We start from the raw sequence: 27428 nt of genomic DNA, 5'->3' as shown, positions 1-27428 counted from the left end.
ACTGGCACCACAAGACAGTGTGCATCCTCTTCAGGTCGAGGCGAGAAGGCATGAATCAGACCTGGAGCACGTGGACCTGAGGGGCCGCTGTGGCCGCACGTGTGGCGGAACACATCCTCCCCCAGCCTCAGGACCCTCCCTTCCGGGGGGGGGGGGGGGGGGGCGGGGGGCGGGGCAGCGTCCTTCTCTCTGGACCCTGCTTTCCAGTGTAGGGGCGAGAGTTGCCTGAGCTGCAATGGCTGCTCTCTTGAGCCTGCAACACCAACTTGAGTCCCCCGCTTCTCACCTTTCTCCTCTGGACCCCAGCCCTCAGACCCCTGGCCCCTTTGGCCATGGGGACAGAGAGGCATAGACCGACTACCAAAGGGCCTCAGCCAGCTGCCTGCCATGTCCTCAGAAACCCGCGAGGGCCATGCCTGCTGATTCGAGTATCTTTGGTTGCCTCATGTATTTTGATATTGTCTGTATATGGGGTGTTCAATTCATATCTGTTCAATGAACGGCTGAGAAAATGAAGCACTGCTTTAATAAATGAATCCATTGTGTGTCAGGTCAGTCTTTGGGGAAATGTGCTAAGTCTCCTGTACTAGTCATTAACGCCATTACCATTATGAGCATTCTGTGGTCAAAATTTTCTTGGTCCATTCAAAGTTGAGAGGAAAAGGTAAACATTTTGCAGGGTGCACCTCACAGCCAGAAATCCAACTGCCTCTCCACGGAGTCCGGATGGAGAATCGCCTCGCATCACGGCTTTGGGTGCTGGTTGGCTGGCCCCATCACCTGGCTTAGACACTGGAATGTAACTTCAACTGTTCCTGTTTTCCTCCATGTTTTCTGGTCTTCTTTTCTTGAGACTTTTGCTACCAAGTCTTTCCATTCATTATAAAAATATTGTAGGTCATGTTTGCTGGAGGAGATCTAAAACAAAACACACAGGAACTGTACTGCACAGCTAAATGTGTAGCAATTCCTACCGGCTACTCCGTGGGGGGAAATAGAGGCTGATGTTTCTGAGGGGTGAGGACTCTATGTACTTCCCATCAGGAAGGCTTGTCGTGTGTGAACCTCGGGGCACCACAGAGTCTCTGGGAAAATCCTTTCCCACCACGTTCTCATAACTAACGCAGGCTCTCCGCAGCTTTGATTCATCTCTGTGGGATGGAGCCAGTCTTCACCACTTCACCCCGCCCCGCTGCACCACGCAGCTTGCAGGATCTTAGTTCCCTGACCAGGGATCGAACCCGGGCCCTCCGCAGTGAGAGCGCAGAGTCCTAACCACTGGACTGCCAGGGAATTCCCCTTCACCACTTCTTCTGATACCTCTGAGAGACACGGAAGGGAAATGGTGAATCCGATGGATAAGCCCCAGTCAGAACCGTGAAGCCGATCAAACTTATTTCCAAGAGGGCTTTAAATCTTCTCTAACTTCTGCCATATTCAGGATTCCCCTTTTGCTTCAGGGGACCCACTGCTCTCTCTCTGCTCTCCCAGAAAGCTGGGTGGGAGGCGATGGTGGCTGGCCGGAATGGGTTACCCGTCCCGGGAGCCTGGCATTTTCAAGGACACTTAGGGAAAGCAATGCAACTCTTGTGGGGAAATTTAAATACTGCAGAGTTTGGCAGGGATGCGATGGGGGGTGGACACTTCACCCCTCATCACACACCACGGCGTCCTTTCTCTGTCGACAGGCCGAGGACCCAGCACAGTGCTGGGCAGGACGTGAGGGGCCTTGGAGAGCTGCTTTTCCCCGTGATCAGGAATGTGGGTCCCAAGGGATACAGACCAAGGCACATAATTTCGAGGTGCAATTACTGCAAATGCATAATCTTGTAAACCCTTTGCTTTCTAGTGCCTGCTCCTGGTTAGAGCCACTGTGCTTGAGCCCTCTCATCAGGGGGACAGTTGAAGTACTTAACAAGTGGTACAGACATACACCGACTATTGAAAATGGCCAGTGATGGAGCAGAGCCCTGGAGGCCCTCTCACCGTACCCCTCGGCCCCCCCCCCCACCAGCCATTAACCCTTCACTTGCTGGGTCACGGGGAAGACTGGGAAGTGTGGGGAGGTCCTGGGAAGGGGCTGTTTACCAACCAACAGAGGCGTCTTTCAATATTCTAACCATCAGCACGGCTGCAGCAGTGTGAACGAGCCGAACGTCAGCCTCCTCTCCTCTCCTCCTCAGCCTCATCCGTCCCCACACACCTAGAGCTATACTTTGCCTTTCTTTTCTACATCCATATTCCTGTTTTCCAATCTTCCAGCCAGAGGCTGCACCATCTCGTCTTTCAGTGGCCCTCAGTATGGGAAGAGGTGCGGCCTCACCTCCGGTGGCCTTCAGAGGAGAGGATGGCCCAAACCAGGAAACCCCGCACCCAGCTGTGCATCAGAACCACAAGGCAGGGTCTGAAGACCAATGGCCTGGGTGACCTGCACGTCTAGGAGGCACGTCAGCGATGCTGACGTACAACCAGGCTCAGAGGTCCCCACTGTCCTCCTGAATCCAGGGTCAGAGGAAATTCTGGGGCAACGTCGGTACAAAAATCTGTGAGTTCTTGGAAGGAAGGCGGGCGCTAAGAGCTACTCACAATGGTTGTTTCTTCCTGATGTACGTGACCAACGCCAGCAGCAGCGACACTGTGGCCGTGAGGATTCCTGCCACCGAGACAGCGGCGATGCTGATGTCCCTCTGCAGAAAGTGCAGAAGCTGTGCGCGTGGCATACTCCTGCTTGGAACATCTAAGTGAGAAGACACACGGCCGAGTAAGCAGAGAGCGACGACCCTGTACGCCTTTGTAGGGACACCTGGTTGGTTCTACTTGGAGCCAGAATGAAAACCTTAGCATCTTAGCTGCTGGTTCCACAAGTCCTCTTGGGGAATAAACTGGCTGTGTTTAGGAAAAGACATTCCTAACCTTTGATGGTGGAGGTGAGATGCTGAGGGTATGAGCTGGCAAACAGCAAAGCAACCAGTTTGGAGGAGGTGAGGAGAGGAATAGAGGAGAGTGAAGATGGAGGGAGGAGACGGGGCCACTGTGGGAGGTGAAAAGTCCCACTACAATGGCTTTTAAGAAAAATGGAATCACCAAACACAGCCATAAATAAATCTAAAAAAAAGAAAAACGGAGTCAACAGCCATAAAAAAGAGTGAACTAATGCCATTTGCAGCAACACAGATGGACCTAGAGATTGTCATACTGAGTGAGGTAGGTCAGACCAAGACAAATATCATATGATATCGCTTATATGTGGAATCTAAAACAACGATGCAAATGAACTTATTTACAAAACAGAAACAGACTCACATAGAAAACACATTTACGGTTACCAAAGGGGAAGGCGGGGAAGGGAAAAATCAGGAGTTTGGAATTAGCAGATATAAACTACCATATATAAAACAGATAAACAACAAGGTCCTACTGTATAGCACAGGGAACTATATTCAATATCCTGTAATAAACCATAATGAAAAAGAATCTGAAAAAGAATATATATGTATATGTGTGCGTGTGTGTGTGTGTGTGTGTGTGTGTGTGTGTGTGTTGTGTGTGTATATATGTATAGGTATATTCTGAATCACTTTACTGTATACCAGAAACTAACAATATTGTAAATCAACTATGCTTCAAAAAAAAAAAAATGGAGTCAAGTATTCAGTCTGAAGCTTTCACAGGGCAGTGATACAACCTCTTCTCTGCTGTCCCTCATCCCTCCTCCCCCACCCCCAGCTCCAGGTAATTCTGCCATATACATTATCTGCCTCGGGTGTGTAGCTCTGGGGGAATTTCAAGACATAAGGCAAACATGATGCCAAGATGATCCCAAGCTTTTTCAACCCTTTAGGGACTCGTAGAAACCTTGAGGGTAGATTTGGAATGCCACTGCATATGGGCTGGGGAATACTGTACAAGGCAATCTTAGCTAGATCTCAAAGGAAGGAGTCCTCAGCTGCCACTGGGGACTCAGAGCTTCTGTTACCCCATTTGTAATGTGACCCCAAAAAGATAAAGGAATCAGGGAAATGGGGCACAGAGGTACAATGATAGGAATCAGATGTGGAGAGCTGCTGAGGGGAGCCTAGTGACGCAGGCGGGACATACTGGCCAAGGGCCTTCTTGGGTTATGGGGAGAAAACTGAGGCACGTCCAACTTCCCACCTGCATCGATGCTATGTCAAGAGGCAGCGGCATCAAGCAGCTTTAAGGGCTCTGTTGGAATAATTCAGCATTTAATTTCTTAGAGTTAGGAAGTGACAACCAGGTATAATTCTGTTAGTGGGTAGCTACATGGAGGGAGCGTCCTGGACTTGGTACCAGCACGTTGCCATGATGGCAAGTTTCTACTCACTCTGAATGGGCCCAGCCTCAAGTAATCCAAGGATGAAGATCAAGGACTAGGTTAACCTTTGGCATTTAATCCCTCCTGTTTGGTAGAAAGCATCAGTGCTCAGTAATGTCAAGGACTGTGATTATGATGCCCATGTTATGGATGACCCTGGCTTGTAGAAACAACATCAAAGCAGCATCTTTGGACTTCCCTGGTAGCGCAGTGGTTGAGAGTCCGCCTGCCGATGCAGGGGACACGGGTTCGTGCCCCCGTCCGGGAAGATCCCACATGCCGTGGAGCGGCTAGGCCCGTGAGCCATGGCCACTGAGCCTGCGCGTCTGGAGCCTGTGCTCCGCAACGGGAGCGGCCACAACGGTGAGAGGCCCGCGTACCGCAAAAAAAAAAAAAAAAAAAAAAAGCAGCATATATTTTAAAGGGTGGGTGGCCAAATTCCTAGAGTTAGTTTAATGCATATTTTTAACTGTAGATCATATGCTTTCATGGGTAAATTAAAGGTGTGCTGACATCTAGTCCATTAAAACACCGTGAAAGGCAAACAGTTGCATTCTGAAGTCATCCATATGTAGGCACCTTATTTAGCTCACACTCTATAGATTATTACCTGGACTGATTGCTTCTGGAAGTGTTCCTTTATTTATGGTTGTTAACTGCTCATCACTTACATCCCTGTTGAATAGAGAGGATTCTTTATCCCTCTTCTCCTCTGCAATGGGACCTACAAAAGACAAAAGACAAAATGGGTTCATCTAAAAGCACCCAGCAGCTGTGATTAGTTCTGTTTTCATGATGAAAGTAACTGCCTCTAGAGTCAAAGTGAGGAGTTAGGATTTTGGAGAAAGGTCCAAACGGACATCACTGTTTTGTTTTCGTTTATTTTTTTAACCTAACAAATTCCTGGGTAGACTGAGGTGTGGTTCTCACCCTGGAGTGTGCTTCAGAATCACCAGGAGGCCTTGTTAAAACACAGATCGCTGGGCTCCACCCCAGAGTTTCTGATTCAGGAAGTCTAGGGAGTGGGGGCTGAGAACGCACATTTCTCACATTTCATCACTCACAGCAGAGTGACGCTGCTGCTGCTGGTCAGGGAGCACCCTTACAGGGCTCAGCCAGAACCTTTCAAATAGCTGCTGAGCCTCTCCGACCCCAGTCTCAACTAGTATAAAATAGAAATAATAAGACCTACCTCACTGATAACATAATGTTCGTGAAAACAATTCAGAAACCACAAAATACTATAAAAAAAAAGTTTCTTGAGGTATGTGGCCAAGATGGCAGAGTGGGAAGACCTTGAGCTGATCTCCTTCCAGGGGCACACCAAAGTCACGACTGTTTCCAGAAGAACTGTCTATGAAAATGACCTGGAGACTAGTAGAAAAGACTTCCCACAACTAAAGCTATAAAGAAGGAACCACAGTGAGACAGGGTATAGTCAGTACCCACTCCCCAGGCAAGGTGACCCACAAACAGGAGGATAATCACAACGGTAGAGGTTCTCCCCAAGGAGCAAGGGGTCCAAACCCCATATCGGGATCCCCAGCCCCAGGCTCCTGCACTGGGAGGATGAGCCACCAGAATGCCTGGCTTTGAAGGCCAGCGGGGTTTGCCTACGGAAGAGCTAAAGAGCTGTAGGAAACAGACTCTCTTCTTAAAGGACACATGCAAAATCTCACACACTCTGAGCCCCAGCACAGAGGCAGTAATTTGAAAGGACACTGGTTATACCCACTTGCTGATCTTGGAGAGGCTCCCAGAGAGGAAGGAGGCAACCGGGAACATAGATGCTGGCAGCAGCCATTTTGGGGATCTTGTTCTACCACAGTGACTCTGGGGCTGGCAAGCACCATTTTGGAGTCCTCCCTCTAGTCTGTTAGCGCCGGAGGCCTGCCTGCCCACCAACGGGCTGGCAGCAGTCCCAGGACCCCCCCAGGCTGTGTAGCCAGCCACACCAGGCCCCAGCCCCCCAACACCAGCAAGCACAAGGCAGGGCCCGGCAGCCAACCAAGTCAGGGGCCAGCTTCACCTACCAGCACATCCACAGTAGCCAGCCCTGCCACAACAAAAGAGCCCACCTGAGCACATAGCTCAAGTGACCAGAGAGGACTGTGCTGCTGGGCCCCATGGGAAGTCTCATACACAAGGCCACGTCTCTAAGATGGGGAAACATAACTGACCTACTTAATACTTAGAAATAAACACAGAGAATTAGGTGGAACGTGGAAACAAATGAGTATGTTCCAAATGAAGGAATAAGACAAAACCCTCAAAGAAGAACTAACTGAAGTATAGATAAGCAATCTACCTCATAAAGAGTTATGGTAATGATCATAAAGATGCTCAACAGGGCTTCCCTGGTGGCGCAGTGGTTGAGAGTCCGCCTGCCGATGCAGGGGACGTGGATTCGTGCCCCAGTCCAGGAAGATCCCACATGCCGCGGAGCGGCTAGGCCCGTGAGCCATGGCCGCTGAGCCTGCGCGTCCAGAGCCTGTGCTCCGCAATGGGAGAGGCCACAACGGTGAGAGGCCCGCGTTCCGCAAAAAAAAAAAAAAAAAAGATGCTCAACAAACTCAGGAGAAAATTGGAGGAATGCAATGAGAAGTTTAAGAAAGAGTTTAAAAATATAAAGAAGAACCAAACAGAGCTGAAGAATGCAAAAACTGAAATAAAAAATACACTAGAAGGAATCAACAGTAAATTAGGTGATACACAGGAATGGATCCACAAACTGGAAGACAGAGGAGTGGAAATCACCCAAGCTGAACATAAAAAAGGAAAAAGAATTTTTTAAAATGAGGATAGTTTAAGAGACCTCTGGGACAACATCAAGCATACTAACATTCACATTGCAGAGGTCCCAGAAAGAGAAGAGTGAAATAAAGGGTCAGAGAACTTATCTGAAGAAATAATAGTTGAAACTTCACTAACCTGGGAAAGGAAACAGACATCCAGATACAGAAAGCACAGAGTCCCAAACAAGATGAACCCAGAAAGGTCTCCACCGAGACATAATTAAAATGGCAAAAATTAAAGATAAAGACTATACTCCAGGGACTTCCCTGGTGGTCCAGTGGTTAAGAATCTGCCTCCCAATGCAGGGGATGTGGGTTCAATCCCTGGTCAGGGAACTAAGGTCCCTCATGCCACGGGGCAACTAAGCCCGTGCGCCATAACTACTGAGCACATGGGCCACAACTAGAGAGCCCGTGCACCACAACTACTGAGCTCATGTGCGTTGGAGCCTGCACGCTCTGGAGCCTGCACACTGCAACTAAAGAGAAGCTCACCTGGCGCAGTGAGGAGCCCACATGCCACAATGGAAGATCCCGCATGCTGCAACTAAGACCCGATGCAGCCCAAAATAAAATTTAAATAAATAAATAAATATTTTTAAAAAAGACTATACTCCAATAAAAATTTAAAGAAAAAGAAAAAAATAATAAAGATCAAAAGAGGATCCTAAAAGCGGCAAGTGAAAAGCAACTTGCTATGTACAAGGAAACTCTCATAAGGCTATCAGCTGACATTTCAGCAGAAACTTTGCAGACCAGAAGGGAGTAGGCATGATATGTTCAAAGTGGTGAAAGGAAAACACCTACAACTATGAATACTCTACTCCACAAAGCTATCATTCAGATTTGAGGGAAAGAAAAAGAGTTTAACAGACATGGAAAAACTAAAAGAGTTACCACTGAACAAGCTTTACAAGAAAATTTAAAAGGACATCTCTAAGTGGAAAAAAAAGACGACAACTGGAAATATGAAAATCACAGAAGGAAAAAGCTCATTGGTAAAAGCAAATATACAGTAAGGTAGTGGACCAAAAGACAAAAGTAGTAAAATCATCTACCTCCACAATAAGTAGTTGAGGGATACACAAAACAAAAAGATATAAAAGATGATGCTAACAACATTAAATATGGTGGGGGTGCAGGAGTGGAAATGCAGGATTATCAGAATGCATTCGAACTTAAGAGACCATCAACTTAAAATAATCATATATAGGGAATTCCCTGGAGGTCCAGTGGTTAGGACTCAGCGTTTCCACTGCAGGGGGCACAGGTTTGATCCCTGGTCGGGGAACTAAGGTCTCACAAGCCACAGAGCATGGCCAAAAAAAATCATATATATATTATATAATATATGTTACAATAAATTTAAGAAGATTGAAATCATATCAAACATCTTTTCTGACCATAATCATAGGAAAAATCAACTACAAGAAAAAAACTGCCAAAAACATAAACATAAAAATTGCCAAAAATACACCCAACATGCACATAAACAACAAATAAGTCACTGAAGAAATTAAAGAGGAAATCAAAAAATACCCAGAGACAAATGAAAATGGAAACACAATGATCCAAAATCAATGGAATGCAGCAAAAGCAGTTCTAAGAGGGAAGTTTATAGCAACATTAGCCTACCTCAGGAAACAAGAAAAATCCCAAATAAACAATCTAACCTTACTCCTAAGGAATTAGAAAAAGAAAAAAAAATACCTAAAGTTAGTAGAATAAAAAATAATAAAGATCAGAACAGAAATAAATGAAATAGAGACTTAAAAAGCAATAAAAAACGATTAATGAAATTAAGAGCTCATTCTTTGAAAACATAAACAAAATCGATAAACCATTGGCCAGACTCATCAAGAGGAAAAGAGAGGGCCCAAATAAATAAAATCAGAAACGAATTAGAAGTTACACTTGACACCACAGAAACACAAAGGATTACAAGAGATTACTATAAATAATTATATGCCAATAAAATGGACAACCTAGAAGAAATGGATAAATTCCTAGAAACATATAATCCCCCAAGATTGAATCAGGAAGAAGAAAATCTGAACAGAACAGTTACCAGTAATAAAATTGAATCAGTAATTTAAAAAAAAACAAAAAAATCCCTCCCAACAAGCAAAAGTTCAGGACCAGATGGCTTCACAGGTAAATTTGACCAAATATTTCAAGAAGAGCTAAGCCTATCCTTCTCAAATTTTTCCAGAAAATTGCAGAGGAAGGAATGCTTCTGAACCCATCTATGATGCCAGCATCACCCTGATATGAAAACCAGATAGAGACATCACAAAAAAGGAAATTTATAGGCCAATATCAGTGATGAACATAGATGCGAAAATCCTCAATAAAATTAGCAAACTGAATACAACAATATATTAAATGGATCATACACCATGATCAAGTGGGATTTGTTCCAGAGATACAACAATGGTTCAATATCTGCATAAATCAATCAATGTGATACAGCACATTAACAAATTGAAGAATAAATACCATATGATCATCTCAATAGATGCAGAAATACCTTTTGACAAAATTCAACATCTCAACAAAGTGGGTGTAGAGGGAACATACCTCAACTTAATAAAGGCCATATATGACAAACCCACAGTTAACATAATACTCAATGGTGAAAAGCTGAAAGAATTTCCTCAAAGATCAGGAACAAGACAAGGATGCCTACTCTGTCCATTTCTATTCAACACAGTATTGGAAGTCCTAGCCAGAGAAATCAGACAAGAAAAAGAAATAAGAGGAATTCAAATTGGAAAGGAAGAAGTAAAACTGTCACTGTTTGCAGACGACATGATACTATATATAGAAAATCCTACACACACACCCCAAAAACTATTAAAACTAATAAATGAATTCAATAAAGTTGCAGAATACAAAATTAATATAGAGAAATCTGTTGCATTTTGTACAGTAACAAAGAACTATCAGAAAGTGAACTACGAAAACAACCCCATTTACAAATGCTTTAAAAAGAATAAAATACCTAGAAACAAATCTTACCAAGGAAGTAAAAGACTATACTTGGACAACTACAAGACTTTGATGAAAGAAATTGAAGACAACATAAACAAATGGAAAGATGTACCATGCAGTCTACAGATTCACTGCAATCCCTATCAAAAGACCAATGGCATTTTTCACAGAACTAGAACAAATAATTCTAAAATTTATATGGAAAAAAATGAAATATTGCCATTTGCAGCAAATGGATGGACCTAGAGATTATCATAATCAATGAAGTAAGCCAGACAGAGAAAGACAAATATTATATCACTTAGATGTGGAATCGAAAAAACAATACAAATGAGCTTATTTACAAAACAGAAACAGACTCACAGACATAGAAAACAAACTTATGGTTACCAAAAGGGAAAAAGGTAGAGGAGGGATAAATTAGGAGCATGGGATTAATAGATACACACTACTATATGTAAAATAGATAAACAACAAGGATTTACTGTATAGTACAGGGAACTATATTCAATACCTTGTAATAACCTATAATGTAAAAGAACCAGGAAAAAAAAGTATATATATATATATATAACTGAATCACTTTGCTGTACACCTGAAACTAATACAATATTGTAAATCAACTATACTTCAATCAATCAATCAATGAAATGAGGAAAAATTAAAATAAAACTTGGGCTTCCCTGGTGGCGCAGTGGTTGGGAGTCCGCCTGCCGATGCAGGGGACACGGGCTCGTGCCCCGGTCCGGGAGGATCCCACATGCCGCGGAGTGGCTGGGCCCGTGAGCCATGGCCGCTGAGCCTGCACGTCCGGAGCCTGTGCTCCGCAACGGGAGAGGCCACAAGAGTGAGAGGCCCATGTACTGCAAAAAAATAAAATAAAATAAAAATTGTATGAAAACACAAAAGACCCTGAACAGCCAAAACAATCTTGAGAAAGAAGCTCAAAGCTGGAGTATCATGCTCCCTCATTTCAAACTGTACTACAAAGCTACAGTACTGACATAAACACAGACACAAAGACAAATGCAACAGAACAGAGAACCCCTAAATAAACCCACGCATTTATGGTCAATCTATGACAAAGGAGGCAAAAATAGACAATGGAGAAAAGACAGCCTCTTTTTTTTTTTTAAATAAATTCATTTATTTTATTTATTTTTGGCTGCTTTGGGTCTTCATTGCTGTGCACAGGCTTTCTCTAGTTGCGGTGAGCGGGGGCTACTCTTCATTGCGGTGCAGGGGCTTCTCCTTGCAGTGCTTCTCTTGTTGCAGAGCATGGGCTCTAGGAGCACGGGCTTCAGTAGTTGTGGCATGCGGGCTCAGTAGTTGTGGCTTGCGGGCTCTAGAGTGCAGGCTCAGTAGTTGTGGTGCATGGGCTTAGTTGCTCCGCGGCATGTGGGATCTTCCCAGACCAGGGCTCGAACCCGTGTCCCCTGCATTGGCAGGCGGATTCTTAACCACTGCGCCACCAGGGAAGCCCAAGACAGCCTCTTTAATAAATGGTGTTGGAAAAACTGGACAGTGACACATGCAAAAGAATCAAACTGGACTAGTTTCTCACTCCATGAACAAAAATAAACTCAAAACAGATTAAAGACTTAAATATAAGACCTAAAACCATAAAACTCCTAGGAGAAAAAATAGGCAGTTAGCTCTTTGACACCAGTCTCAGCTATATGCCTCCTCAGGCAAGGGAAACAAAAGCAAAAGCAAACAAATGAGACCTAATCAAACTAAAAAGCTTTTGCAGGGCTTCCCTCGTGGCACAGTGGTTGAGAGTCCGCCTGCCAACGCAGGGGACATGGGTTCGTGCCCCGGTCTGGAAAGATCCCACATGCCGCGGAGCGGCTGGGCCCGTGAGCCATGGCCGCTGAGCCTGCGCGTCTGGAGCCTGTGCTCCGCAGCAGGAGAGGCCACAGCAGTGGGAGGCTATCCACAAAATGAAAAAGCCACTTACTGAATGGGAGAAGACATTTGCAAATAACATATCTGATAAGGGGTTAATATACAAAGAACAAATACACCTCAATATCAAACAAACAACCTGATTTTAAAATAAGTAGAAGACCTGGATAAACATTTTTTCCAAAGAGGACAGGCAGATGGCCAACAGACACAAGAAAGGATCCTCAACAGCACTGAACGTCAGGGAAATGAAAATCAAAGCTATGATATCACCTCACATCTGTCAGAATGGCTATTACCAAAAAGACAAGAGATAACAACTGTTGGCAGGGCTGTGGAGAAAAGGGAACCCTTGAACACTGTTGGTGGAAATGTAAATTGGTGCAGCCACTATGGAAACAGTATGGAGGTTCCTCAAAAAATTTAAAGTGGAACGATCATATGATACAGCAATTCCACTTCTGGATATTTCTCCAAAGAAAAGAGCAACACTAATTTGAAAAGATATATGCACCCCTATGTTCACTGCAGCATTATTTACAATAACCAAGATATGGAAGCAACAGAAATGTCCATCAATAGAGGAATGGGACTTCCCTGGTGGTCCAGTGATTAAGACTCTGCGCTTCCAATGCAGGAGGTGCAGGTTTGGTCCCTGGTTGGAGAACTAAGATCCCACATGCTGTGGTGTGTGGCCAAAATAAAAAATAAGAACAAAATAGAGGAATGGATAAAGAAGATGTCATACATATATTTTATACACAGACACAGACACACACACACACACACACACACACACACACACACAAAATGGAGTCTTACTCAGCCATAAAAAAGAATGAAATCTTGCCATTTTTGATTATATGGATGGACCTAGAGAGTATTAGGCTAAGTGAAATAAGTCAGACAGAGAAAGACAAATACTGTATGATTTTACTTACATGTGGAATCTAAAAAATGAAGCAAATGAAGAAACATAACAAAACAGAAACAGACTCATAAATACAGAGAACAAATTGGTGGTTGCCTGAGGGGAGGAGGCATGGGAGGATGAGTGAAATAGATGAGGAAGATTAAGAGGAACAAACTTCCAGTTATAAAATAAATATGTCACGAGTATGTAATGTACCGCATAGGGAATATAGTCAATAATATTGTAATAACTTTGTATGGCGACAGATAGTAACTAAACTTACTATGGTGATCATTTTGTAATGTATAAAAATATCGAACCACTAGGTTGTACACCTGAAACTAATATCATATTTTAAGTCAATTATACTTCAATTTAAAAAAGAATGTTTCTTGAATTTCAAGGGCAATACAGAAGATTAAATACACTGAAAATTCATTTATTGGTAGAGGGACCACAGAATGGCTTAGTAGAAACAGACAGGGTGGAAAATCTGCAGCTAATTCTGTAGCTTTGGGGTGAATCTGTCTAGGAAGTATGTGATAACAGCCTCACATTTCTGGAAAAAGAAATAAATTTATTTTTTATTCAACTTGTCTTAAAAAAAGAGAGAAAACTCTCAGCTTAAAATGACTCATAATTACTTGACTTTGGAAGTGCCAGCTTGTCAAATCAGCGTCAAGGAATTAACAACCACAGACAGAAAACCCTGGATAACATAGAGTTAATCTACTAAGGGGTTGTGTTTGCCTTGCTCTTTCATAGAGTTTTTGAAAAAAGATAGACTTGCCACTTGAACGCAAATTTTTACATTCCTTGTCTCTGTAGCACAAAAACAAAAACTAGAATCAGGAGTCACTATGTATACTTATCATCAATATGGTCATAAGTTCTCATTTACCTAAAGATCTTTGGAGCGTTTGGAAGATGTTTTTCACATGTGGTGGGTTGTGATTTTGGTCATTTGTTGGATTATTTTCTGTGGGAAAAAAATAAGCACAATTACCAAGTTTTGCCAAATACCGTCAGTTTCCAAGCTTTATTTCAACTTTAGAAAGCCACTAACTACGAGAAAGTAGCAGTCCATAACAAGAGCAAGTACAAGAAGCAAATCCCCCACGCATTTCCATGATGTGGACTCAATCCAAGCTGCCAACCAGTAACACCCTGGGCCTGGTAAAGTCGTCTTCAATGAGCCCAGAACCACGAAATTTTGGCTTTGTGCTCAAGGAGAAGTCGAAGTTTTACATCTTCATAATTTCTTTGGGTGTTGTTTGTTTGTTCTGCTCTCAGGAGACGCTAGCATTGAAATGCACCTTTGGTTGTATGTTAACAGCACTTTATTGCTACACTGTTAACTGAGGACTAGATTCCCTTCAGTGGAGCTATGATCGTTATGACCTTGAACTCTCCGCAGGCCTGGGCACCCTTTTCCCAAGACACTTCACTTCTAAAGAGGATAATTTCCTCGCCCCTCTTCCTAGCCGGCCCTCTGCCTTTCTTACCATTAATTCTGGTTTTTTGAAAGGTCACTACTGCTAAGGAAGAGGTACAGACAGGGTGGTCTGGGATTTCCTGGTCCCCACAGAGTAGCCTCAGAGCAGCTCCTGGTATCTGAAGAGGGGCCTGGTCGGCCTCCTTTTCTTGTGGGGTGTCACCTTCACCACTGTATGCAGGGCCTCCTCAGGCCTCTTCTTTGTTCACCTTCTCAAAACACCTTATCAAGCAGACCTGCCTCTCTTTTAATCTCCCAAAGCTCCGTGCAAGTATAACCTAAAGCACTTTTAACATACTTTCAATTTTAGCATGTTTATGTCCAATGATTATTAATGAGACTGACTCTCTTACTAGCTGTGAGCTCTTGGAAGACAAGAATGCCCCATTTAGCTCTCCAGTTCCTGGCACAGTGCCTACCACAGGGAAGGAGAGCGACAGCTGGTCTTGAGTAAGAGAAGGAATCTTCAAGAATCTTGACTGCAACCTCATGAAAGACTCTGAGCCAGAACCACCAGCTAGGCCTGTCTGGTTGGCCAAGATTGCAGTAGTTTGAAGGCTGAAAGGCATTGGAGGATCTGCTTCCTAGATGGCTCACAAGCTGTTGGCAGAAGGCCTCACCTCCTCATTGGCTGTAGGCAGGAGGGCTCAGTTCCCCATTACAGGGGCCTCCCCTTAGGACTGCTGGAGTGTCCTCACATGGCAGCTGACTTTCCCCTGAGTGAGCAATTAACCAAAGAGACAGCCAGCCGGAAACCATAAGGTCTTTTACGACCTAATCTATGAAGTGGCACGTCATCACTTCTGCCATATTCTATTCATTAGAGGCAAATTACCAAGTCCAGCCCACAGTCAAGGGGACAGGGATGAAGCTCCATCTTTCAAAGGGAGGGGTATCAAAGAATTTGTGGAGATATTTTAAAACCACAGTAGGAATAAAATTCCAAGGAAGACAGTTGAACGAAAAGGAAACATTCACTTGTGTCCACGTGAACATGAGGACTTTAATCAGCTACCTCTGCTTTGGTGCAAGAATTGTGGATGGAGAGAAGGGATACCCTTACAGAGGCATCTACGATCTGCAGGAAGCCTGGACCTGGGTATGCGACCTGTACCATTAAGCAGAGACCCCTGAAGGACTTCCCAGATATTAAGTTTAGCCACATGAAATTGGAGATCTTTGACCATTTTTTTTTTTTTTTTTTTTTTTTTTTTTATGCGTTACGCGGGCCTCTCACTGTTGTGGCCTCTCCCGTTGCGGAGGACAGGCTCCGGACGCGCAGGCCCAGCGGCCATGGCTCGCGGGCCCAGCCGCTCCGCGGCACGTGGGATCTTCCCAGACCGGGGCACGAACCCGCGTCCCCTGCATCGGCAGGCGGACTCTCAACCACTGCGCCACCAGGGAAGCCCTCTTTGACCATTTTTGACCTACAAAAACAGTAAGATCAAATGAGTCAACCTAACAGTATAGTCCCAAGGGAGGATTTCTAGTCTACATATTTCTTCTAATTTGGAGGCTCCTAGAAACCCAACATCATGGATTATCAAGATAAGTGTGATGATCAATTTGTAATGTGATCCTTTGTTAACAAAGAAAATATGGAATTGGCTTCAAGCCAAATTTAGATCGATCACTGCATACCTTGGGGATCTGGGAAGACAGAGGAAAATAAATCCATTTTGTGCTTAGGAAGTGGTCAAGCATCGAGTATAGCTCCGAGAAGGGAGAAAAAGCAATAAGGCTGATGACCGAAGGACACTTTTCGAGAAGGTGATGTCATTTTGGGGAACATGCAAAAGTCCGAGAGAAGTCTACCAACATGGCCAGTTGGGACATGCCACAAAGTCTGTGAGGAAATGGTATACTTTTTCCAGGGGACCAAGGAGGGGGACAGGAATGCTCACCGCCAGCATCTGTATTTGACAGTTCTTTCATATAGCAACTACTTGAAAGGAAAATGCTACCCTCCCTGTTCTCCACTGGCAACGTTTCGAGCACATCAGCAGCACTGGTGGAACCCACTCAGCAGAAGACAGAAGGAGGTCTTGCCCTGGGCACACTGGGCATCTGGTCTAGTGAGAAAATCTAAGGACCAGTCATAAGAACTGCAAATTATGGTGTCTGTGAAACTCTTTCTGCCTAAAAGTTCTTCCAGGTGTCCTTAAAAGGGATACAAATCATGCAAGTGTAACTGGTGTGTCTTACAGGCATTCAAACAGCGGCACTGTCTCCTACTAGCTGCTTGACCTCCGGCAAGTTACTTAACTTCAGTATCTACATGTGGAAAATGGGGGCATAATAATAGTGATGCTACACACATAGGACTGCTGTGGGCATTAAATAGTGTAGTTGAAAACTCCTTTGGTACTCAGTGCTCACTGTACATTAATTTCATCATTATAACAGTGATTATTATTTTTTCAGAATGTACCATTCACTCATTCATTCACACATTTATTCCTTTAGCAAATCTTATTAAGCTCCTACCTTATATCAGACCCTTAACTCCTCAGCCCTGGGGAAAGACAGTCTAGTGAATGCAACAGTTATTGTTATGATTTGTCTTATGGTCATTTCAGCATATGTACTAGAAGGATGATTACCAGTAAATTTAAAGGGGGAAATAGTCCTAAATACAATAAGGCATTAAGTAGAATATAATGTATGCAAAGAAAAGATGGAGGTTATAAATTAATTCTGATGTTAAAAGAACAAACATTTTGTCCTGGTTCCTATGAAGGAAAATAGCAGTTCCTTATTTGAAAGCAATTAACAGAAGGAATTGCTTTACAAATCAAAAGACCAAGCTAGAGAGTAAGCTGTGTGTCCCCCAAGTAGATCATTTAATTACATTTAAACAATGAACAATTGTGTTTATTATTCAGGGTGTCCTAGTACTATAAGGTGCACTCCTGGACAGGCCACACCTAACATTTGCAGGGACTAGCGCAAGAGTACAGATGGAGACACACCCATCATATGTATCAATATTTAAAAGTTCTAAATTGTGACTTGGTCTGCATTCCCACACAAGGACTTGCAGCCCACCGTTTCCTTGGTGGCTAAAGGAACCCCACTTCCCAGGATACACTGAAGCAGGACAGAAGCTGGAACCAGGCCCAGGACTCCTGAATAGTGACTGGACACACCAAATCTCCCTATGATCAAGTGGGATTTATTCTAGGAATGCAAGGTTTGTTCAATATTAGGAAATCCATTAATATCATATACAATACTAGTAGACTTAAGGGAAAAATTAAATCATATGAATAGTTACAAAGATCCTGACAAAATTCAACACCCATACCTGTTTTTAAAAACATACAAGCAGGGTTTCCCCGGTGGCGCAGTGGTTAAGAATCCGCCTGCCAACGCAGGGGACACGGGTTTGAGCCCTAGTCCAGGAAGATCCCACATGCCACATAGCAGCTAAGTCCGTGCACCACAACTACTGAGCCTGGGCTCTAGAGCCCGTGAGCCACAACTACTGAGCCCATGTGCCACAACTACTGAAGCCCGCACACCTAGAGCCTGTGCCCCACAACAAGAGAAGCCACCGCAATGAGAAGCCTGTGCACCACAACAAAGAGTAGCCCCCGCTCGCCACAACTAGAGAAAGCCCACGTGCAGCAATGAACACCCAACGCAGCCAAAAATAAATAAATTAAATAATTTTTTTTAAAAAATGCAAGCAAAGAGAAATTGACAGATACATTCTCAATGTGAATATATGTACACATATGTATATATGTATGTATGTATGCATTTATGTGTGTGTATATGTATGTACCTTAGTCATCTTAGTTCTATAACCAGCGTCTAAATCAGGAAACACTAAAGGCATTTCCTCTAAGAGCAGGAACAAGGCAGGATGCCCACTGCATCTCCACTAGTACTCAAGATTGTCCTAGAGGTATTAGCATAGACGATTAGACATGATAAAGAAATCAGCAGCACAATAATTGGTAAAGTAAAACTATTTCCAGTTTCAGATGATATAACGGCATAACCTAGAATTGCATAAGGTGGTCGAATATACAGGGCTTCCCTGGTGGCGCAGTGGTTGAGAATCCGCCTGCCAATGCAGGGGACACGGGTTCGAGCCCTGGTCTGGGAAGATCCCACATGCCGCGGAGTAACAAAGTCTGTGCGCCACAACTACTGAGCCTGCACGTCTGGAGCCTGTGCTCTGCAACAAGAGAGGCTGCGACAGTGAGAGGCCCGCGTACCACGATGAAGAGTGGCCCCCACTCGCTGCAACTAGAGAAAGCCCTTGCACAGAAACGAAGACCCAACACAGCCAAAAATAATAAATAAATAAATAAATAATTTAAAATAAATAAATAAAAAATAAAATTAATATACAGAAGTCAATTGCCTTTCTACACCAAAACACTAATTAGGTAGAGGATATAATGGTAGGGAAACCCCCCTTTACAATGACACAGAAGATTAAATTACTTAGGAATAAACTTAAGGTATGTGCAAAATCTACATGAGGAAAACTTTAACACACACTGAAAGAGCTCAAAGTAAACTTAAAGAAATTGGAAAGACCTCCCCTTTTCTAGGATAGGTTTGACTTACTACCCATTTCCCCAAAGTGAAATTGCATTATAAATTGAAAGCAGTGCCAATAAAAACACCAACAGGCTTCTAATCAAGTTAGACAAGTCAATACTAAAGTTCACGGGGAAAACAAACATGCAAAAATAACGAGGAAAACACTGAAAAAACAAAAACTGCCCAAAGGGGACTAGTCCCGCAAGACATGAAAGCATACTGTCTCAGCCTCTGTAATGAAAACAGTGTAGTACTGTCGTGTTCAGAGACCAATAGACCAGTGTTTAGACTGGAAAGCCCAGGAAAAGACCCAGTACTTATGGGAATTCAGTATACGACAAACGGGGCTTCTCGGGTCACTGGAGCAAAGATGGACTTTTTAATAAATGGTGTTGGGACAAATGGGTAGCCATTTCACAGAAAAATGGGATGATGTGGACTGTGTTGATGAAGCCATTCTAGCCCATGTGTGGTCCTCAGCACAAAAGCATCCTCTCACTTCTCCCAGCGGAGACCCAGGCACCAAAGAGATGCCCAACTACATTTAATTTATGATTTCATGCAATTTACAGAAGGGAATGTGTACTGTAAACTCAGGGATACTAGAAGCATTCATTTTAAAGAGACTTCTGTGGTAAATTGATCTCCGAAAACCATCTCAGCCAGTGGTTCCAAACACCAGGGGCTGGTATCTGGCCAACCGTATCCAAGTCACTCAGAGGATATGCAAAGATGTGCAGAACCTGGACTCCGCTTCTAGAGATTCTTGGTGGGTTCCAAGAATACGGATTTTTAATAAGCTCATTCCATTCCACATCCTCTTCCCCATGGCTGATGCACAGTTGGGCTTGGGAACCACTGACCTAGTTCCTATTCCTGCACCCAGGAAAGACCACATATTCACCAACTCAGACAGTGACATATTTGGCCTTTTTGTTTTGTTTTGGTTTTTGGCCACACTGCATGGCTTTCAGGATCTTAGTACCCCGACCAGGGATCAAACTCATGCCCCTTGCAGTGGAAGCACTGAGTCCTAACTACTGGAAGGCCAGGGAATTCCCTATTTTTCTTTTTAAATTTTTACATCTGTCTAGGGAAGAAATGATGCGTGGGATTCTAGTTCCTCATCTTGAGGAACTAGTTCCTCTTCAGAGCCCATTTGCTTCCATCATAATCGGATCTGAGATGAGCCTTTGCTTTGATGGAGAGAGCGCCTCTGGGGTACCACTTCCAGAAAGTGCTCAGCCCCTCACTAGCCCCGTCCCCCAGGGGTTGGGGAGAGACTTCACTGTTCAGTTTGGGAGAGGGATTCAGGTGCCTGTTACTGGCTACCTTTTTCCTTGCCTCTGTCTCTCTGTCTCTATCCCTCTGCACAGAGCAAACGTTTTGATCTGCTCCTCTATGCTGTGAATTTTACAAAAGCAAACTCTCTCACGGAGGGGGTTTGGAGAAGGCAAGGGTATCCTAAACCTCACCAGTGACTGGAGCACTCTTCCTAGTTCCAGGTGAAGCACCCACATTAGCCCACCAAGTATTCCTGGAGAGAATGGTCTGAGCTCCATCTGCTGGACCCTCAGCCTAGTCTCACATTTGGTTCTGAACTCAGGCAAGAGGAAGAAGAGGTATCACTTATTGACCCCTAACTCCAATTTTATCTATTTGCATTTACTATTATTGGAAATTCTGTCCATGCTGCCAAGGAAAAATTCTGATTCAGAATTCCCATCAACATTGGCTCCTGTGATGATAAAACATATGAAAACAAATTGAAAAATTTTTATCAGTACACCCTTACAAGCCCCCTGGGCCCATATTCTCAGTGTTTTTTAAATTCTTTTTCTTTATGGTTTATCACAGGGTATTGAATATAGTTCCCTGTGCTATACAGTAGGACCTTGTTGTTTATCCATCCTATATATACTAGTTTGCATCTGCTAATCCCAAACTCCTAATCCAGTGTTGAAATGCTAACATAGAATTCAACTTGTACTTGGAAACGTGTGTTTGAAAGTTTATATGTTATTGTAGAGTGAAGCACCAGCTGATTGCTGATTGCAGAGGCTGGAGCCCAGGCAGATGCTGTGGGAAAGGAACCTCAGGAGTTGGAATTCACATCTGTATGCAATATTCCAGCAAGTTCTCACTCCTCTGCTACCCAGGCACTAATGTGCACTGCTGACAATTTCTGATTCCCACTTCTACCCTTATGACCTGTGATCGAATACCTGCCTTAATTCTCAAAGTGTTACTTAAAACATAATAATGATATGAAGCTGCTTTAAAGGGAAGAGTGTGTTCATCACTTTTGTTATTTCTACGGCTGGGCCTAGGGCAAGTGATTTTTTTTGTCCTTGGTCTTATCCGTGGAATGAGGTACGAAAGACTGCACCAGCTCTCACCCAGGGCTGAGATTAGCCTCAAACCAGGTCACGCACGTGGAAGTATAAAGCGTGTTTGGCGGAAAGTTCTTACACCACTCAGGTCTCCCGGTGTAAGAAACGGTACAAACACCATTTGCAATTCCAGTCCCTGTCCTCTGAATAGCCTCCAGAGAGTAAGAACCTGTCGGACACATGAAGTTGAGGGATTTCCCCAAAATAGAAGGATAGTTACACTTTCATCTTGGAGGTTATAGAGAGGATATCAGACAATTCTTTCCTTCATATCTCTATTTGTCTTTGCTGCACAAGTAGCTGTTTTAAAGAACGGTAAAATGATAACTTAGTACCTATAATACAGTACATAGGCCTATAGAAAAATGTGCTCTTAAAGAGTTTTAAAGACATATACTTGCTTTCTTTTGTGTCTCTCTTTGTAATTGATTTGCCTGCTGTTCTTCTTGTTTCTTCCAGAATTTCATCTCAAGTGAAGTAAATAAAGGCATATTAATACCAGCAGTGGAGACCTGATATTTTTCCCTGTAAAGCAGTCTATAAATACAGTGAATAAATAATACAAACTCAACGAATATGTGAAATTACACTCTAAAATTCCTTCTCTTGGGAAGGGAAATTCCAATAACATAAATCATTTCTGAAAAATTTTGATTCCACTAGATGTCCGGGGCAGTAAACATTGCCCACTAAAGATATGTAGCTAGAAACTTTGTCCCAAATCTCACGATATGTAGTGTCATAATTTTCCTTCTTATTCGTGCTGTCATTCTGACCCATCTCTGAGACTTTCCCCAGGATGGCCCATAAATATGGGTGAAGGCCGGAGGGTAAAAATAAAGCAAAACACAGTTCTAGTCAGAAAGCTCCTTGTTTATAAACTGTTCCTAATTTTTCATGATTACATTTTTGGAACTATATTAATTTCTCCTTCCCTTTCAAAGTTTTCAGTCTTCTACCATTCCCTGGGGACAACAGTTTTGTTTGTCCTTCTCCGTTTACTTTGAAAAGCAACAGAAAATAATCACCACAAATTCCATTCATTTTGTGTATATTCTGAGTCCTTTTTCAAAGGTTGTTGGTATATTGGTGGGTGGTCCACTCACCTGATGGAATAAATGCTGACAATAAGGACACAAAAAGTTTAACCATTACTTCACTCATTCAAGATGGTGAGTTCTCACATCCCCTTCCTTGATGAATGCATTGACCTACAAGTTCCTGAACTGTTGCTCAGAGAGAACTTGGCAAGTTTATCAGTGGCCCACCAATGCCAAGGCCAACACTGGCCTGGCACTGGGTGGGTCAGTAGGCCTAGGGGGGTGATGGGATCCTTCTAAACCCTGCACCAGCCACCCAACTTCAGATGCAGCCACTCCCCTTCCACACATGTGGGCTGGATTCAGGGACACAGAGCACCTGCCAAGAAGAGAAAAGTGTTCTCATTCCTAGATGGGAATTCCTGAAAGCGTGGATAGTGGGACTGCAAGAGCTATGTGCATCCATTCATTCATTCAGTTATGGTCACTGACCACCAATCAATCAGCCAGACAGTTAGTACCGATCTCTTTTTTTTTTTTTTTTCGGTACGCGGGCCTCTCACTGCTGTGGCCTCTCCCGTTGCGGAGCACAGGCTCCGGACACACAGGCTCAGCGGCCATGGCTCACAGGCCCAGCCGCTCTGCAGCATGTGGGATCCTCCCGGACCGGGGCACGAACCCGTGTCCCCTGCATCGGCAGGCGGACTCTCAACCACTGCGCCACCAGGGAAGCCCTTGAAGCCTCTTTAACAGCACACATGGAAGAAGGGCAAACCCAGAATTCCTGAAATGCTTTTTCTGCATCAGTTGACATGATCATGTGGTTTTGTATTTCATTCTGTTAATGTAGTCTATTACATTGATTGATTTTCCTATGTTGAATGATGCTTGCATTCCAGGAATAAATCCCACTTGGTCTGGTGTATAATCCTTTTAATACGATGTTGGGTTCGGTTTTCTAGCATTTTGTTGGGGAATTTTGCATTTATATGTACAACTGATGTTGCTCTGTAGTTTTCTTAAAACGTCTTTGTCTGGCTTTGGTATCAGGGTATACTGGCCTCTTAGAACTAGTTAGGAAGTGCTTCCTCCTCTTCAATTTTTTGGAAGAGTTAGAGAAGCATTAGTGTTAGCTCATTTATATGTCTGGTAGCATTCACCGGTGAAGCAACTTGAATCTGGGCTCTTCCTTGTTAGGAGGTTTTGATTACTGATTCAGTCTCTTTGTTTATTACAAGTCTATTCCAATTTTCTATTTCTTCTGAATCAGTTTTGGTAGCTTGCGTGTTCCTAGCAATGTGCTCATTTCTTCTAAGTTATCCAGTTTTTTGGCATATGATTTTTCATAGTATTCTCTTATAAGCCTTTTTATTTCTGTGATTATAGTAATGTCCCCACAATTCTTAACTAATAATTGAGGCTTCTCTCTTTTTTTCTCATTCAATCTAGCTAAAGATTTGTTAGTTTTTTTATCTTTTTAAGGAACCAAGCTTTGGTTTCATTGATTTTCTCTATTGTTTTTCTATTCTCTGTTTCATGTATTTCCATTCTATTCCTTATTATCTTCTTCATTCTTCTAGCTTTGAATTTAGTTTGCTATTGTTTTTCTTATTTCTCAGAGTATACAGATACGTTATTTGTTTGAGATCTTTCTTATTTTTAATGTATGCATTTATAGTTATAAATTTCCCTCTTAGCATTGTTTTTGCTGCATAAGTTTTGGTATATCGTATTTGATTTTCATTCATCTCAAGGTAATTTCTAATTTCTTTATTAGAAGAGTTATTTAAGAGTCTGTTGCTTTATTGCCACATATTTGTGTATTTTCTAGTTTTCCCTCTGTTGTAAACTTCTAGTTTCATTCCACTGGGATCAGGAAAGATACTTTATATGATTTATATCTTCTTCAATTTATTCAGAGTTGTTTTGTGGCCAGCATATGGAGAACGTTCTATGTGCACTTGATAAGAATGTATTTTCTGCTGTTGTTGGGTGGCGTGTTCTGTACATGCTTGTTAGGTCTAATTGGTTTATACTGTTGGTCAAGTCTTCTATTTCCTTATTATCTTTCTAGTCCATGCGTTATTGAGAATGGTTACTGAAGTCTCCAACTATTATTGTAGAACTATTTCTCCATTCAATTCTGTCCATTATTGGTTCATATATTTGGGGGTTCTGTTGCTGTGTGGTATGTGTTTATAGGTGTTATGTCTTCTTTCTGTGTTGAACCCTTATCAATATATAACGTCCTTGTCTTTTGTAAACTTTTTTATTTGAAATCTATTTTGCTGGAAAATAACATAGCTACTCTTCATTTTTTTCCTTATGGCTTTGAGTTACTGTCTAGTATTGTTTCATTTCAGTCTGAAGTATTCCCTTTAGTATTTCTAACAGGGCAGATCTCTTAGCTTATATTTATCTGGAAGTGTCTTAATTTCTCCTCCATGATCAAAGAATAGTTTTGTCAGATGTAGAATTCTTGGTTGACAGTGCTTTTCTTCCAGGACTTTAAATATGTCATATCACTGCTTCTGGCTTCCATGACTTTTGTGTTGAAATTGGCCATTAATTGTATTGAGGATCCCTTGGACATAATGCCGCTTCTCTCTTTCATGCTGACGAGACTCTCTTTGTCTTTTGATTTCAGCAATTTGACTATAATGTGCTTTAGTGTCGGTCTCTTCCATTTACCTTGCCTGGAGTTTGTAGAGCTTCTTGGATGTGTATAATCATCAGATTTGGGAAGTTTTGGAGCATTATTTCCTCAAATATGTTCTCTGTCATTTGCTCGCTTCTCCTTCTGGGACTTTTAAAATGTATATGTTGGTACTCTTGATGGTGTCTCACAGTCCCTCATGCTCTGTTTATTCATTTCACTTTTTTCTTTCTGCTCCTCAGACTGGATAATTTCAAGTGTCCCAGGTCAAAGTTAGGGATCCTTAATTCTGCCTGCTCAAATCTGCTGTCACATCCCTCCAGTGAGTTTTTCATTTCACTTACTGTACTTTTCAACTTCCAAATTTCTCTTTGGCTCATTTTTCTAACTTCTATTTCTTTACTGATATTCCTACTTTGTTCAAACATTGTTTTCCTTATTTCCTTCTTTGTCCATCATTTCCTTTACTGATTAAATATATTAAAGACAGTTGATTTAATATCTTTGATGAATAATTCCAGTTCCTTGGCTTCCTCAGGGATGGGTTCTTACTATTTCTTTTTTTTTTTTTTCCTGTGAATGGGCCATACTGTCCTGTTTCTTTGTATGTTTCATAATTTTTTTTGTTGAGAGCTACACATTCTATTTGGGTAACTTTGGAAATCTAATTCTCCCACTCCTCAGGGATGGACAGTTTCAGCTTGTTGAGGGCTGGAACCATGCATTTGTGACTTCTCCAAACTATTCTGGCAAAGTGTATATTCCTTACCGTGTATGGGTGCTGAATTTCCAGTTTGTTACGTCTGCAGTCACTCGGTGGCCTGACAAAGGTTTCCATAAGTGTCTGTATTTCAAAAGGAGAAAAACAAAAAATACTGTCTTTTTAATCTCTTTGACAGAATTTCTTGGAAGCTCTTTAGGTCATGATAGTGAAACTATCATGTGAAAATGGTCAGCCTCAGTGCCAGCCCTCAGTGGTCAAAGGCAGTGATCAACACACACCCAGATTCTGGCACCAGGAAGCCACACTGAGAAAGTGGGCTGCAAAACACTTGGCTACCTGCCATGGGGCTGGGGGATGGAGAATGGGAGGATCTACATGGACCACTGAAATTCACTAAAATTTACCAACCTCTTCATCAAGCTCTTTATTGGACTATGCAAATGTTCATCTCTTGTTCCAAAATAGTTGCTTAAGATAGATCTTGCCAGCTCAGTTATAGCTTTGGTGAAGAGATGTATTCCTGGAGCTTCATACCCAACCATCTTCCATCTAGGCCTTGGTTTTTCTCAAGTTTACCTGGGAGGCTTGGAATAGATCAATGAGTCCCAGCCTAGAATCACCTGGAGAGCTTTAAAAACTACTGATGCAAAGGTAGATTTCCCATGTCAGGAAATCTGATCACGTGTCTCTTTTTAACAATCTCCCAGGGGATTCTCATGCCCAGGGCTGAGGACCTGGGAGAAGGTCTATCTCAGCCTCAGGGCCTCACTATCTCTACCACATGCAGAATTCGACTGGGGACCTCAACTAGGCAGATGTGATGCAGCTGGTCTGAGCTGGGATCTGACACTGCTTTTCCAATAGATCCCAGATGGTGGCCCTGCCGCTGCTACATGGACCCCTGCTTGAGGAGCAGAATCCTTTCCAACTGTTTATCTTCTATGTTTTTCTTAATTTCTTGAGACTCTGACACTTAGAGAACCCGTTCTAGCCTCAAAGCAAAGCACTTTCCTTCCCATCAGAGCAGCAGGAAAGGTTATCTGGGAGACCACCACGGACACGCACGAGACTCTTCATACAGCCTGACAGTTTCACGTGAGGAGATTACTTACCAAATAGTTTAACCAAATGTTCTTCTCGCTTATTTGAACTCAATGCAAAGTTGGCATCTCTCAAGCTCTTTTGTTGAGGATAACCTATGGGAAAGTAAACGTCAGCTGTGAGCCAATCTTTCACTGGATCTGCATGTAATTCTTTTTAAATCGATACACTCATGCATAGTATTTGAGAGGAACATCCTGCAGTTGGCCTGCTCTAGGGGAAATAGCACTAGACTTGGGTTCCAGTACAGATTTTTTTTTTTTTTGCGGTACGCGGGCCTCTCACCGCTGCAGCCTCTCCTGCCGCGGAGCACAGGTTCCGGACGCACAGGCCCAGCGGCCATGGCCCATGGGCCCAGCCGCTCCACGGCACGCGGGATCCTCCCAGATCGGGGCACGAACCTGCGTCCCCTGAATCAGCAGGCGGACTCTCAACCACTGCGCCACCAGGGAAGCCCCAATTGCTTTTCTTTTAAAAAGAAATCAGCTCCATATTAAAGGAATTGAATGT

The 27428-nt window shown here is 43.1% G+C and overlaps 1 long non-coding RNA gene across 1 annotated transcript in view; it reads right to left on the bottom strand.

Moving 5' to 3' along the window:
• Window positions 1-502: 502 nt before the first annotated feature.
• LOC116764410 overlaps window positions 503-27428 on the bottom strand; it is a 30796-nt gene continuing 3870 nt past the window's right edge. The window contains exons 2-7 of the long non-coding RNA XR_004352875.1: window positions 26930-27013; window positions 25863-25937; window positions 13848-13925; window positions 4947-5060; window positions 2587-2737; window positions 503-918 (exon numbers count right to left, since the gene is read on the bottom strand). This is a non-coding gene — a long non-coding RNA (uncharacterized LOC116764410). The remainder of the gene's footprint in view (window positions 919-2586; window positions 2738-4946; window positions 5061-13847; window positions 13926-25862; window positions 25938-26929; window positions 27014-27428) is intronic.

The sequence above is a fragment of the Phocoena sinus genome, chromosome 13, assembly GCF_008692025.1.
Source record: "Phocoena sinus isolate mPhoSin1 chromosome 13, mPhoSin1.pri, whole genome shotgun sequence".
In the NCBI taxonomy this organism is placed as follows: Eukaryota; Metazoa; Chordata; class Mammalia; order Artiodactyla; family Phocoenidae; genus Phocoena; species Phocoena sinus.
This window is presented reverse-complemented; position numbering and strand designations above follow the sequence as displayed.